Source organism: Nannospalax galili, unplaced genomic scaffold (assembly GCF_000622305.1).
Source record: "Nannospalax galili isolate Female #2095 unplaced genomic scaffold, S.galili_v1.0 scaffold231, whole genome shotgun sequence".
NCBI lineage: Eukaryota > Metazoa > Chordata > Mammalia > Rodentia > Spalacidae > Nannospalax > Nannospalax galili.
This window is the reverse complement of record NW_008330120.1, coordinates 3,863,360-3,878,751: the sequence shown is the minus strand read 5'-3', so window position 1 is coordinate 3,878,751 and position 15,392 is coordinate 3,863,360.

Here is a 15,392-nt window from a genome sequence, read left to right as displayed (position 1 = left end):
AGTAAAGGTGGAAGGATCTGTCCAGGGGATAGCTTTGTTAAGAGTGTTTGTTCACAAAGTCCAAGCTAGCTTAAGTTTGTGTGTGCTGGTGTGTGTGTGTGTGTGTTAGATGTTTGTATTACTTGTGAATTCTCAACATTTTCCAAGGATAGGTAGATTTATACCTTAACAAATGACCCTCAGCCAGGTGTGGCAATGCATGCCTTTAATCCCAGCACTCAGGAGGCAGAAGCAAGTGGATCTCTGTGAGTTCAAGGCCAGCCTGGTCTACATAGCTAGTTCCAGGCTAGCTGGGGTTACAGGGAGACCAAGAGAGAAAGAAATGATCCTCACAAATGACAAAGTAGAGATGACACAGCATCTAGCCATTGTTAAGGCTTTTGGGCTTCATGGGTTGAAGACATGCTAAATTTGGGGCTGGAGAGATAGCTTAGTAAAGTGTTTTCCTTACAAGCGTGAGGACCTGAGGTCAGTCCCCAGAGTCCATGTAAACAAAGAATCTGCTGACTAGCTTGTACTCCTAGCACCATGGCAGTGGAGGCAGGAGGATCCCTGATGTTCAGTCGCCCCTAGTCCAGCTCCAGGCCAGTGAGAACCTGTCTCATAGGAAGCGGTCTGCATTACTGAGGGTCACACTGGAAGTTGTCCTCTTGGCTTCCACACACATGTGCCATTTGCACATGCACCCATGCAGCACATATGCCCACTTACTTTTTAAAAAAGGTATATGGGCTTGCAGAGGCTCAGTGGGTAATATCACTTGCTGTGCAATCATGAGAACCTGAGCTTGAATTTCTCACATCTGTGTAAGAAACTGGACATGGCTGCATGTGTCTGTAACTCCAGCACTGCAGGGTGAAGACAGATGGATCCCAAGAGCTCGTGGGTCAGCTAGTGTGGATGAACTAGAGAGCCTGTCTCAAGGTAAGGCAGACAGTAATAGACATCTGATGTCAAGCTCTGGCTTCCGCACGTGTGCACATAGACACGTGTACCTGCACACTTGTGTGCATGCACCACACACACAAAGATGTGCTAAGTACTGGGTGCGGTTACATGCCACCACTGTGGAAGGAGAGGTAGGCAGATGTCTGAGTTCAAGGTTATCCTTGACTGATGTTCTCAGCCAGTGCTATGAGACCCTGTCTCAAGATATACTATCAATCCCCAGTACCTCAAAATAGATCCTCTTGGAACACAGGGATGTTAAGATATGGTCAATAGTGGGGTAGGGTAGGTTTTCATCCAATGTGATTGGTATTCTTAGAAAGGGATGAGCAGGGTAGGGTAGGGTGGCTCACACCTGTAATCCCATCACCTGGGAGACTGAGGCAGGAAGATCGACAGTTCAAGGCCAGCCCGTGCTATAGAGTAAGACCCTGTTAAGAGTGTCAGACAGATGCAGAGGGGAGCGGGGACAGGGAGTGAGCCAAGGAGCAGATGGGAAGGAAACAGTTACAAGCTAGGAGTTCTATCTACAGGCTGCTCCCGAAGCTGGGGGAGGCAGGGAAGGGTTCTCAGATGGGAGAGGATGCATGGTCTCTCAGACATCTCCCTGGTAGATTTCTGGTCCGTGGAACTCTGAGGACGTGGTCATTGTTTTCGGGACTCTTGACCGCACTCGTCGCTCTAGAGGGTGAGTGCTTCCTCCGTTGTTTTCTCTGACTGTTGTTTCCGTGAGTTTCATTTGTTTGTTTTTGGATCAAGCCTTCTTCCTGGCCTTCCCCAGATTATATACTTCAGCCCTCCCCAAATCCAGAAGACCATGTGTGATTAGGGCCCCTTTGCATTTATGTATGTAATGTCTGCAGTGGTACCTGTGTGCAAGACATCGGGTGTCCTGCTCTATCACTCTTCACTCCCGTGAGACGGTCTCAGTGAATCTACTGCTAGGCTGACAGCCAGTGAGCCCCAGAAATCCCGGTCTCCACATCCCCCGAGCCCGGGGATTACAGACATGGGCTTCCAGTGCTTGGCTGAGGGTGAGGCAGGAGGATCTCTATTTCAAGGGCAACCTGGGATTCATAAAAGAAAACAACAAAAAAAGAAGTCAGGTATGGTAGGTCACATATGCCATCCTAGATGTTCAAAAGACTGGGGCAGGAGGATTGCAAGTTCAATGCTAGCCTGGGCAACTTGGTGTAGCCCTGTCTAAAAATAAAAATAAAAGGCTGGAGTGGGCATGGCGGCCCCCACTTTTAATCCCAGCAGGAGGCAGAGGCAGGTGAATCTCTGAGTTCAAGGCCAGCCTGGTCTACATAGCAAGTTCCAGGCCAGCTAGGGTTACATACTGAGATCTTGGAGCCTAAGACCCTGGCCTGGGTTCAAGTTCTATCTTAGAAAAAAATCCAATAAAATATAAGATGGGTATGGTGACACACATCTTTAATTCCAGCACTTGGGAGGCAGAGGCAGGTGAATCTCTGTGAGATTGTGGCCAGCCTGGTCTACATAGTAAGTTCTAGGCCAGCTGGGGCTACAGAAAAACAAACAGCAAAACAAAACAAAAAACAATTAAGAAACAAAATCCCAAATATTCAATAAAAGACAGGATGGAACTTGGTGGTAAAGCACTTGCCTACCATGTGTAAGGCATGTTCAGTCCTCAGTATTAAAACAAAAGGAAAGGATGAAGGCAATTTTTAAAGTTTTTCCCTTTTAAAATTGTTGGACATGGTGGCTAATCTTAAAACTCAGGAGGCAGAGGCAGGTGGATCTCTGAGTTGATGGCCAACCTGGTCTACGTAGCAAGTTCTAGGCCAGTCAGGGCTACATAATACACCCTGTCTCAAAAAACATTTTGTTTGTGTATTTAAGTACAGGTACAAATGCCACAGCATGGTGCAGAAATGGGGCCAACCTGAGATAGCAGATGTGCCTCATCAACCAGTTCTTTCTGGTTCCTTCCACACCCCGCCCCCCACCCCCCGGGTGTCAACTCCCCACCTGCTGTGGGTCACTTTGGATTCACTGCATTTTCTAGAATGTTCTGTGAGTGTACACAGTGGCATTCTTTTTATCCCAGGCTTTTTCCCTTAGCATTAAAGTACTTGTGATGTGCCTGGGCTGCTGCCTGAACCCACAGCCTGTTCCTTCTTATGGCCGGGCTCTATCTGCCCCATGTGTGCCTCCTGTGGCTGTTTAGATAATCCCTCAGTGATGGACACTGGGATTGTTTCCTGTTGCTCTCTTCCCAAGGAAAGCTTCCGAGCATAGTCATGCACATGGCTCTGAGGTGTGGGCCTACATCTTCCTGTCCCTGGGGAAATACCTTAGTGCGGGGTGGCTGAGTCATTTGTCCTGTGGTTAGACACATCCCTCCTGCAATGTGTCCATGGTGGGAGCTTGGCCTGGGAGGGAGATGAGGGCCTAGGCGGGATCCATCCTCCTTTTCCCAGAGCCTAGTTTTATCTTGTGATCTAGAAAATTCTGACATCATCCTGGGTGCTGGGACTCAGGCTTTCCTTTTTTCTTTTTCTTTTTATTTATTTATTTTTTTTGGTCTGTTTGAGACAGGGTCTCCATGTAGCCCAAGCTGGCCTGGAACTCACTATGAAGACCAGGCTGGGCTTGAACTCACTATGTAGATCAGGCTGGCCTGGAACTCACTGAGATCTGCCTGCCTCTGCCTCCCGAGTGCTGTATTTTTATTACAGTGTGTGTGTGTGTGTGTGTGTGTGTGTGTGTGTGTGTGTGTGTGTGTGTCTATGGCACAGCACACATTTGGAGCTCCGAGGACAACTTGCAGAGTCAGTCCTCCACTTCCACCACGTGGGACCCAAGGATTGAACTCAAGTCTTCAGGCTTGGCAACAAGCACCTTTAACCAGTGAGTGAGCCCCTCTTCATGCTCAGCCTCTTCCTATTTACACCCTCAGACAAGTGGTGATCCATCAGAACAAGCTCTCATCTGGGAGCCCAAGGCCCTGGCCTGGGTTCAAGTCCTGCCCCTGACACTTGTTGAAGTTGACTGAGCACAGGTCCCAGGCTCGTCCGTTTCATAGTTAATTCTCATCAGAGTGTCATGTGAGAGGACAGAGGAGATGGAGGAAACAAGCCAGCTACAAAACCCTTGCCTTGCAGGCAGGAAGCTCTAGGTCTGATACAAGCATAGGGTAGGGAAAGCAGTGGTAAATGGGCTGAGGAAAGGATGTAGCTCGCTTGGTAGAGTGCTCACCCAGAACATGCAGCTCAGGTTCCATCTCCAGAACCACATTATGATGATGCAGCTCGATAATCCCAGCATTCAGGAGATAGAGACAGGAGGAGGAAGAGTCCAAGGTTATCCTTGGCTACATAGTAAATTGGAGACCAGCCTGGGCTACATCATGCTCTGCTTAAAGGCGGGGGGCATGGGCACCATGACACATGCCTTTAATCCTAGCAGAGGCAGGCCAGTCTATGAGTTCAAGGCCAGCCTGGTCTACAGACCAGTTCCAGGTCAGCCAGAGCTACACAGTGAAACTCTGTCTCAAAACAAAACAAACACCAAAATAAGCAAACAAAAAGGAACTGGGTGTGGTGGCACACACCTTTGATCTCAGCACTGTGGGGGCAGAGGCAGAAGGATCTTTATGAATTAGAGGCCAGCCTGGTTTACATACAGAGTTCCAGGCCAGCCTGGGCTTATATAATAAGACCCTGTCTATAAATACAATCATGGGGGCATACGAGGGGGTGCCTATAGCGTAGGATGACTTGGCCACAGATGGAGGCGCCCTGTGAACTCAGGCAAGCCCGTGGTGTTTTTGTTTGTTTTTTTTACTTTTCTCCCAATTGGGTTACTGGGGTGCATGAGTGTGAGAAGAGCTGAGCGGGCATCGTGGAAAAGAACACTGGTCACAGGTGAGATGGCTAAGTGGGTAAAGGCACTTTCTGTGCAGGCCTGATGACCTGGCTTCAATCCCTGGATCCCATGGTGGAAGGAGAGAACTGAGTCCTGCAAGTTGTCCTCTGACCACTACATGCACAGTGTGGCACATGTGCCCCCCATCACACCTTTCTCTCTCTCTCCTCTCTCAATTAAATGATTTAAAAAGCTGGGTGTGGTGGTGCATACCTTTAATCCCAGCACTGGGGAGGCAGACGCAGGCAGAGCTCTAGGAGTTCAAGGCCAGCCTGGTCTACACAGTGAGTTCCTGGTTAGTCAGGGCTGCATAGTAAGACTCTATCAAAGAGAGAGAGAGAGAGAGAGAGAGAGAGAGAGAGAGAGAGAGAGAGAGAAGGAAAGAAAGAAAGAAAAAGAAAGAGGCCACCCTTGCCTATTCCCACCAGTCTGCAGCCCCATTTGGATGGTCAGGTTGGGCTCCCAATGAGCCCTACAGGCTCCAGCTGGGCCTCCTCCTCACCCACAGCCACCACTGGCTCCATGCTAGCGTTCTGAGTGCTCTTTCTGCCCCACTGTGGGCTTTTCCCAGTGATAAGAGAGCTGCACCTTGTCAGGCATGAATTAAAGCCATTTCATGGTGTCTTGTATCACCTGGGCCCAGGCTGACTCCTCACCTGGCCTGTAAACACCCCTATACTCACTCCTGGATGATGCTAGAGCCCAGTTTGCCCCAGGACCTTTGCACTTGCTGTGCCTGCCTTGGAGATTCTTCCTGGAGCCTTCTGTGCTTTGTTGCTGCTCTTTGGAGAGCAGTGCTGTCCATGGGCTAAACCAGTGCCCAGGCCACGCTGTGCCATCTTCACTGATACGGGTACCAAAGCCCAGAGTCACCTATTGTGTTTTGTTGCACAGGTTCTTTCTACCCTACCTCAGCCTGGAGCAAGCAGTACAAAGCCAACCTATACTCCTTGGGGAGGGGGCACTCCTGAGACTCCCTGTAAACAGTGACACTGCATTCATGGTGGGAATTTCACATAATTTTCACCTGTCCTGAAATATTCTTGTTTCATTATGTTTTCAACCATTAAAAAATGTAAAAACTGGACCAGCAAGACGGCTCAATGGGTAAAGCACTTGCCAAGCAAGTCTAAAGGCCCAAATTCAATCCCAGGAGCCCACAGTGAAATTCCCAGCCAAAGTTGTCCTCTGACTTCCACAGGCAGACCTCCCCCCCCATACCACACATGTGCACACAACTAATAGTAAGAAAGCTTTTTTAATGGAAAAACTACATCACATGGGACATACTCAGGTATGAGGACCTAAGTCCAGATCCTAGCATCCATGGCACCTAGGACTGCCTATGATTCCAACCCTCTGATGGTAGAGACACAGATCCCCAGGGCACGCTGCCTAGCTCTGTCTGGGTTCAGTTAAAAGACCAGACCGTGCCTCAATATATAAGGTAGAGAGCATTCGTGGAAGACACTTGACGTCAACCTTGGGCCTCCACGTACATGTGAACTTACGTACATACATACATACCATATACACATGCAAAAAAAAAAGTGAAAGTAAAAACTAGTTGGGCATTGTGGCATGTGCCTTTGGTGCTAGTTTCTGGGGAGACTGAGGCAGAAGGATCACTAGAGCCAGAAATTCTAAGCCAGGCAACACAGCAAGGCCTTATCACAAACAAGTGGGGTGTGGTGGCGCAAGCCTAGAAAGCAGGGGGTCACCATGGATTTAAGCACAGCTTGGGTTGCCTAGTGAGTTCCAGGAAAACCTGGCCTACATCTTCCAGACCTTATCTCAAAAAAAACCCCAAACAAAACCAAATTAAAACAAACTGGGTGTGGAGGTGCAGTCCTATAATCCCGGGACTGGGGAAGCGGAAGAAAGAGCAGCATGGCCTACAGGTGAGTTCCAAGCCAGCTAGAGTTACAAAGCAAGAACCTGTCTCAAAACAAGCAAAGCCAGGTGTGGTGGTGGTGCAGAAGCAGGCAGATCTCTGTGAGATGGAGGCTAGCCTGGTCTACATGATGAGTTCCAGGCCAGCTGGGGCTACAGGGAGACCAGTTCACAAAGAACAAACAAACATAAAAGAAGGGAGGAGGAGGAGGAAGGGGGGAGAGAAACAAAGGAATAAAACCCAAACCAAATGATACCAAAACAAGTGGCTGGGAGTGTGACTCAGTAGTAGTCTTGCACCAGCACCAGAAAACCAAACCAAGCCCAGCCTTCGAGTTGTGTGAAGCCCTGCTCTGGTTTTAAGAATGCAGATGAAGCTGGGTGTGGTGGCACACGCCTTTAATCCCAGCACTCTGGAGGCAGAGGCAGGCAGATCTCTGTGAGTTCAAGGCCAGCCTGGTCTACATAGCGAGCTCCAGGACAGCTGGGGCTACAGGGAGACCCTGTCTCAAAAAAAGACCAAAAAAAAAAAGGGTAGAATGCAGATGAAGCCTGCCTCAGCTTTTCTGGACCTCTTGCCTGGTGCTGCAGGAACGGTTCTCACAGACTCACTCATAGTAGAACTTGCTGACTGTGGCCTACAGTGTGAGCTGGCATACAGGCTTCCTCTGGTAATTAATTGGTGAAAAGGTCACAGGCTAAGGGAACAATTTTTATTGAGATAGTAGCTCAGGCTGGCCCGGAACTCTCAGCATAGCCAAGGATGACCTTGAACTCCTGATTATCCTTCCTCTACCCCCAGAGTGCTGGGAATACAGGAGTGTGCCATCACGCCCAGTTTCTGCAGTGCTGGTGGTTGAACCCGGGGCTTTGTGCATCCTATTCAAGACGCTACAACTGAGCTACACCCTCAGTCCAGTAAGTGGACTTTGAATGTGGGGAGAAATCCTGTTCTACAGGTGGGAATGCAAATACCTGGCCCAAAAAAGGAACTTGGCCAAAGCCAGGGTTTTATACAAGGCCTCCCAGGCGTGAACACATGGCTGACTTGGCCGATTCAGGGAGCTCATCTCCCTAGCAAGTAGATCTGGCTGTATGGCCTTAGACAAGTCCCTTCACCCCTCTGAGCCTCCGTAGCCACTTCATCCCTTAACCTGGGCCCTTGCAGGGGGTGGGGGGAGCACATGAATGGTAAGGACCACAAAACATACATCCCATCTGCTGCCTGATGGCAGGTGCTGGATCATTAACCTCTCCCTCACTGGTAGGATTAGGCACATGATAGGAGAGCTTCATTATCTTACGTGGCTAGAAACACCTTTGGGCTTGGAGCTGGCCGTGTGCCCACCTTGTGCCCACCTAACCTCGACTGCTCCGATACGGATGCTACATCCTCTCTCTTGGCAGCTGTAGCTCATCGTTCTGGTACATGGGATTCATCTCCAGTTTGCAAAATGCTCCCCTCAGCCCACAGAGAAGACCAAGTTATGGGGGGCTGGGCACATGGTTCAGTTGGGAGTGCTTGCCTGGCATGCACGAAACCCTGGGTTCCATCCCCAGCCCTACATAAACAGGGTGTGGTAGTGCATGTCTGCAATCCCAGGGGGAGGCAGGAGGATCAGGAGTTCAAGGCCACCATGGGTTACTTAAGACCATATCTTTTATTCATTTATATTTAATTTTTTGGTCTTTTTGAGACAGGGTCTCCCTGTAGTCCCAGCTGTCCTGGAACTCACTATGGAGACTAGGCTGGCCTTGAACTCACGGAGATCCGCCTGCCTCTGCCTCCCAAGTACTGGGATTAAAAGGTGTGCGCCATCACGCCCGGCTCTTTTCCCTTTTAAATTGATTTATTTTTAAAGTTTTGTTTACTTAAAAAATTCTATTTATTTGATTTTTTTGAGACGGTCTTCCTGCAATCCCACCTGGCCTGGAACTCACTATGTAGACCAGGCTGGCCTTGAACTCACAGAGATCTGCCTGCCTCTGCCTCCTGAGTGCTGGGATTAAAGGTGTGCGCCACCACGCCTGGCTTTTATTATTTTTTTATGTGTATGACTGTTTTGCCTGTATGTATGTAAGTGTACCTGTGTGTGCAATGCCGAAGGAGACCGAAAAGAGTGTTGGATCCCCTGGAACTGGAGTTAAGAACAGTGGTTAGCCACTATGTGGGTGCTGGAAACAGAACCCAGGTCCTCTACAAAAGCAGCCAGTGCTCTTGCTGAGACGTCTCTCTTGCCCCTAAATTTATTTTACTTTTTGAGACAGACTCTCACTATATAGCCCTGGGTAGCCTGGAACTCACTATGTAGACCAGGCTGGCCTTGAACACACAGAGATCTGCCTGCCTCTGCCTCCCAAGTGCTGGCATTAAAGGCGTGTGCTACCATGCCCAACAGTTTATTCTTTTTTTATTTTTAGAAAAGGTCTCCTTAAGTTGTGCAGGCTTGCTCTGTAACCCAGGCAGGTCTTGAATAGCTGGGGTGAGGGGTTTTAAACAGGGGATTGAAATGTAACTTCTTTTACTTATTTATAGGTGCTGGGGCTTGAACTGAAGTCCTTGTGCTCGCTAAGCAAGACCCAATGCTGAGCTCTGCCCCAGACCATAATTTAGCATCTAAGCTGGCAGTTCTAATAGCCATGGAGGAAATAGGTTGGGTTGACCACGTGGAGGCTGTCAATCATCCAAGGAGGCAGGAGGGGGAGTGAAAGGGAGTGGAGTGAGGGGGCGATTGTTGTTGCCAATGTGCCAATATGTTTTGCCTGTGGAACCAAGGCCCCTCTGCTGCCAAGCTGGGTGAGAGACACCATTAACACTTTGCAAACAGTTGTAAGCTAAATACAGTGACTTCTGGAATTTGGTGCTTCTCTTGGGTCCCCAAGGATGACGGGGGAGGGCCCACTGATCTAGTTTCCTTCTGGGAAATGACCAGCCCATTTCTAGGCTCCAAAACTTCACAGGACATGGCTGAAGGACAGTGACCAGTCCATTTCCAGGCTCCAAAACTTCACAGGACATGGCTGAAGGACAGTTTCTTCAAGCAAGGCTCTGAAGAGGATGACAGCAAGTCCTTGTGCCCCCAGGCTTCGGTCTTCTTTCACAGGGTCACTTCTTTCTCCTGGGGTACCATCAAGGATGGATGGAGTCAGGCCTGCAGTGGGGTCTGCTCCCTCACAATCTGACCCATAGGCTCCTTCTCCATGAGCCCACAATGAGTGGTTTATGGAAGGCTGTCCCTCTCTCCAGAATCCACCCAGAAGTGGGAGACACCAGATCACACCTCTCCCTGATTCCCCTATTGAAGGGGGGGGAGGCAGTCACAAGAGCTGCCCAGATGGAGTATCCTTTCAGTCAACCTACCACTTCCTGTACACCCTAAAACTTTCCCCAAACAGGTGCATCTGAGACAGAATAACATGGGGTGGGGTTGGTGAGGGAAGGAGGGACTGGAATCTCAGGCAAGGATCCAAGACCCTCCAATAGGAAAAGAAACCCAGACATGCCGGACGCGGTGGCGCAGGCCTTTAATCCCAGCACTCAGGAGGCAGAGGCAGGAGGATCTCTGTGAGTTTGAGGCCAGCCTGGTCGCCATAGTGAATCCAAGCCAGCTGGGGCTACAGGGAGAACCTGACTCAAAAAGACAAAAAAAAAAAAAAAAAAAAAAAAAAAAAAAGAAAAAAAAAAAAAAAGAAAAAAAAAAAAAAAAAAAAACAAAGAAAGAAACCCAGAAAAAGAAAGAAAGAAAGAAAGAAAGAAAGAAAGAAAGAAAGAAAGAAAGACCCAGACAGAGACCCAGGAAAAGTCAGGAGACAGAGTCACATTTGAGTCTCAGGACTGTGGAGCAGGTGGAAGTTCTCCCGTCCCTTTGGCAGCATCCTGGGGCACTTTGTTTGCTATAACTCAGGGATGGGGGACAGAGATGCCCACATCTGACTGTGAATGTGGGAGATCCCTGTAACCAGGAATCCCCCCAAGCCAGAATCACCAATGCTCCATAGAATGAGAAAGGATGCTAAAACCACAAAGTCAACACTGAGTGGGCTGAGGTTGCTCACTTGCCTGGAGTGCTTGAAGTCCTGGGCTCCATCCCAGCACTGTCAGGACTCACACAGATGCTGCTGAGAGGCGATGGTCAGGGTGGATTGTCACATCATCTCTGATAAGGGTTAGCTTCATAATTAAAAAAGAACTTGGCTCAGCATGGTGGTGCACACCTTTAATTCCAACACTTGGGAGGCAAGCGGATCTCTGTGAGTCTGAGGCCAGCCCCTTACATATGTAGGACTGTGTGGTGAGACCCTGTCTCCAATAACAACAAATAAAACACGTCTGTAATTCGGACACTCAAGAGACAGAAGCAGGAGGATCAGAAATTCAAGGTCATCCTTGGCTACTTATCAGGTTTAATACCAACCTGGGACACAGGACATCCTGTCTCTCAAACACAAAGCAAAACAATAGAAAAACAAACTGCCTGGCATGGTGGTGCATGCCTTTAACACACCTTTATTTCCAGCACTCGGGAGGCTGAGGCAGGCAGCCTGGTCTTCATAGCGAATTCCAGGCCAGCTGGGACTACAGGGAGACCCTGTCTCTTAAAAGATAAAAAACAAAACAAAACAAAACAAGGGCTGGAGAGATGGTCCAGCGGTTAAGAGCACTGACTGCTCTTGCAGAGGACCTGGGTTCGATTCTCAGCACCCACATAATGGCTACAAACCCTCCTTAACTCCAGTTCCAGGGGAATCTGAAGCCCTCTTCTGACCTCTGCGGCATTGCAGGACATGGGTGTACTCACATACATACAGGCAATACACTCATACACATAAAATAAAAATAATAAATAAAATAAAAATAATAAATAAAATATTAAAAAACAAAACAAAAAAATAGCAAAAAAACCCCCCGACAACACCACCTCCCCCCGCAAAAAACCTGAAATAACAATAAAATAGCAAATCCTTGGAGCTGGGTTTAACAAAGCCCTCCTGTGCCCTAGTACTCTGAAGGAGGCTTTTTTGAGTTTCAGGCTTCCTGGGTTACAGAGTAAAACCCTGTCATAGGGGAGGGAGTGACATTTTCTTCAGTGTATGACCACTGGTAATGGCCCTCGCTCCTGTAAGCAACCCTAAAGAAATCAACTGGATGGGGCTAGAGAGATAACTCAGCAGTTAAGAGTACTGGCTGCTCTTCTGGAAGACCTGTGTTGGATTCCCAGCACCTCCAAGGCTGCTAGCACCTGTCCATAGCATCAGCCACACACATCATGAATGCGTCATTAAAAAAAAAAAAAAAAAAGATGCTGGGCGTGATGGTGCACACCTGTAGTCCCAGCATTTGGGAGGCAGAGGCAGGCAGATCTCTGTGAGTTCAAGGCCAGCCTAGTCTCCACAGTGAGTTCCAGGACAGCTGGGACTACAGGGAGACCCTGCCTCAAAAACAAAGATGGAGATGGATGAGGGACTAGGTGGGAAGAGGAAGGGAATGGCGGGGGAACAAGAGAGGCTTTTTGGAGGTAAATATAATCAAAATACATTTTATACATGTATAAAGATGTCATAATGAAACCTATTATATATAATTAATATATACTAATAAACACACACACACACACACACACACACACACACTAGGAGCTTGGTTTTAGCCCTTGAAGATCCACAGCCCCTCAAGCAAGAAGGACTTAGTGTGAGTAAAGGTTAAAATTTGTAGTAATGGGGCTGGAGAGATGGCCCAGCAGTTAAGAACCCTGACTACTCTTGCAGAAGACCCGGGTTTGAATCCCAGCGCCCACACGGCAGCTAACAACTGTCTGTAACTCCAGTTCCAGGGGATCTGACAGCCTCTTCTGTCCTCCGAGGGCATTGCACGACACAGGAGCACTTTACCTCCATGCAGGCAATACACGCATACACATAAAATAAAAATAATAAAATATTAAAAAATTGTAGTAATAAGGCTAAGTCTAGTGATGGTGCCGTGGCTGTGGCAGAGGGTTCAAGGTCAGCCTGGGCGGCACAGGCAGCATGGTGAGACTTCACTTCATCTCCAAAAGAAGAAAAATTTGGAGCTTCCAGGAATGCATGAAGGACTCATGAAGGATGTCTGTGCTGCCCATATCACTGGCACAGTGGGTTGTGGGAGCTTGCTCAAGTTCCTCCACTGTTCATTTCCCAGGGAAGTAGGAGGAGGAGGTCCCCCTCCAGGGGACCCAGTTCCAGGTAGACAGCCCTTTCCTGCTCGGTCCCACTGGAGACACCAGGTGGGGCGGACGGCAGCCCCGAGCCCTAGGCAGCTAGCTTCTTCCCTTGTTTCTTCTTTCGTGGCCCGGAATTCTGACTTTCTGTGGGCAGGAATGGTTGTTCTCCTGCCCACGTGCCTTAATATTCTTTTCCCACAGGTAGAAAATGCTCAGTGGTGAGAGCCGCCAAGCATTTACAAAAATGGTCTGAAAGCCAGAATTTTCTCAGTTCAGCTTCTTAATCACCAGTTTCCCTATCTGCCGCTCTGCCTCACTCTGCTGGGAAGGCAGGGTTTAATGGGTCACAAATAATTCCTTTTGCCAGAGAGAAGTGGCACACGCCTTTAGTCCCAGTACTCAGGAGGCAGAGGCAGGCAGATCTCTGTGAGTTCCAGGCCAGCCTGGTCTGCATAGCGAGTTCCAGGCTAGCTGGGGCTACAGGGAGACCCTGTCTCAAACAGACTATTTTTCTGAGGCTCTATCGCATATCACAGGCCTGCATAGGCCTAGATCTGCACTGTGTGTGAGGCACCTCTCAGCAGGAAAATGACTTTCTATTGTGCATCCTTTTGTCCAGTTTAAGGGTTTAACTTCCATGGGACCAATGCTTTTATTTTCAGGGTAGGTGATGTTTAGGTCCCAGAGCCACAAGAAAGCATCTGAAACCTAAGAACAGTAAGAAACCACACTGGAAAATAGCACCCAACACTGGCCGAGAAGGTAAGCCTGCAAAACTTTCTGCAGCCCGGGCAGTGCTGTGTCGTCCCAGTGACCTGTCTTAAGCCCATTTCACAAAAGGGGCGCTGGAGGCTCAGCCAGGGAAGGGAGAGGCTCCTGCACATGGTACTGGGATGGGGTAGGGGAGGTCGAAGGACCTCTGCCCTCTAGAACTGTGCTGTGAACCCAGAGCTGTGATATCCCCCAATAGCAAGAACGTATACATAGAACATGGATCCATACCAGCCACTGTGGTAGGCTCTTTCCTATTAATCCATACTATTAACAACCCCTGTGGTATTATCAACATCGTTATCATTATTTTTATTATTGAGACAGGGTCTCATGTAGCCCAGGCTGGTCTCAAACTTGGTATGTAGCTAAAAATGCTCTTGAACTTCTCCTGATCCTTCTGTTTTTATCTCCCCAGTGCTGGGAATCAGAGATGGGTGCCATCACGCCTGGCTATTAGTGGGGTCTTACAGCTGCCAGTTTACAGAGGGAATTGCCTGCTCCAAGATCTTCACTTGGTAATCACCTCACCCAGCCTGGAGTTCTGGCTCCACGTTCTGTTCTTGGGGAACCAGCAGGCAAGGGCTAAGATGCATGGGAATGATTCTGTGACTCAGTTTCTTAGGCTGAAAAGCAGAGTTAGATAAACTGGGTTTAGAGGCAAATGCTTATAATCGCTGTGTTCAGGAGGTGGCGGCAGGAGGATCAGGAGTTCAAGAACATCCTAGGCTGCATAGTGAATTTGAGGGCCAGCCTGGGTTATTATTAAACCAACCTCAAAAATAAAAACAGCAAACAAACACCCAAAGAAATAAACCAAAAAGCAGATCTGTAAACTAACATACCTCCCCAGAGTGCTTGTGAAGGGAGGCACTTGGCTTTCTGGAAGGGCTTCACTCAAGGCCTGGAGTGAGTGCTTAGTAAAGTTGTGGCTCAGTTCCTAGATAGGTGAATTGAAACAGCTCTGGCCAAGAGAACCAAAAGGGTGGGAGACAGGGGAAGAGAGGATGGACCAGAAGCTCTCCTGTGGCTTCTACATCTTGGGTCTACCTCACCCTTCACAGTGGGAGGGTAGCATCCTATGACAAGCCCTCTCTTCAGCCTGGCATGACACAGGCTTGGGCCTCACCACGGCCACCATAGAGTCACTTCTACTCTGCTTCCTGCCTAGGGCCTGCCCTCTACCTCACAGCCCAGGGCTTCCCCTTCTCAGCTTAGGCACTGTTTTTTTCTGGGGCCTTCCCAACCCTCCACTGGCTTCTGTGTCCTCTGGTTCCTCTCCTCACTGTGTGGTAATGTATAGCATTGCATCCATCTCTGTTCAACCCCTCCACTGAAGAAGTCACCATCCTTGCTGTCTTAGTTTGTTCTTCATTGCTGTGACAAAACACTCTGACCAGTACCAACTTGGGGAGGAAAGGGTTTATTTGTCTTACATCTCCCAGGTCGCACGCAGTTCATCAGGGAGCCCAAGGTAGGAACTCAGGGCAGGAACCTGGAGGCAGGAGTTGGAGCACAGACCATGGAGGAACGCTGCTTACTGGCTTGCTCCCCTGGCCCCTGCTCAGCCTGCTTTCTTATGCAACACAGGCCCACCTGCCCAGGGGTGGCACCACCCACAGTGGGCTGGGCCCTCCCACATCACTCATCAAGAAGATGCCCTTCAGACATGGCCACAGGCCA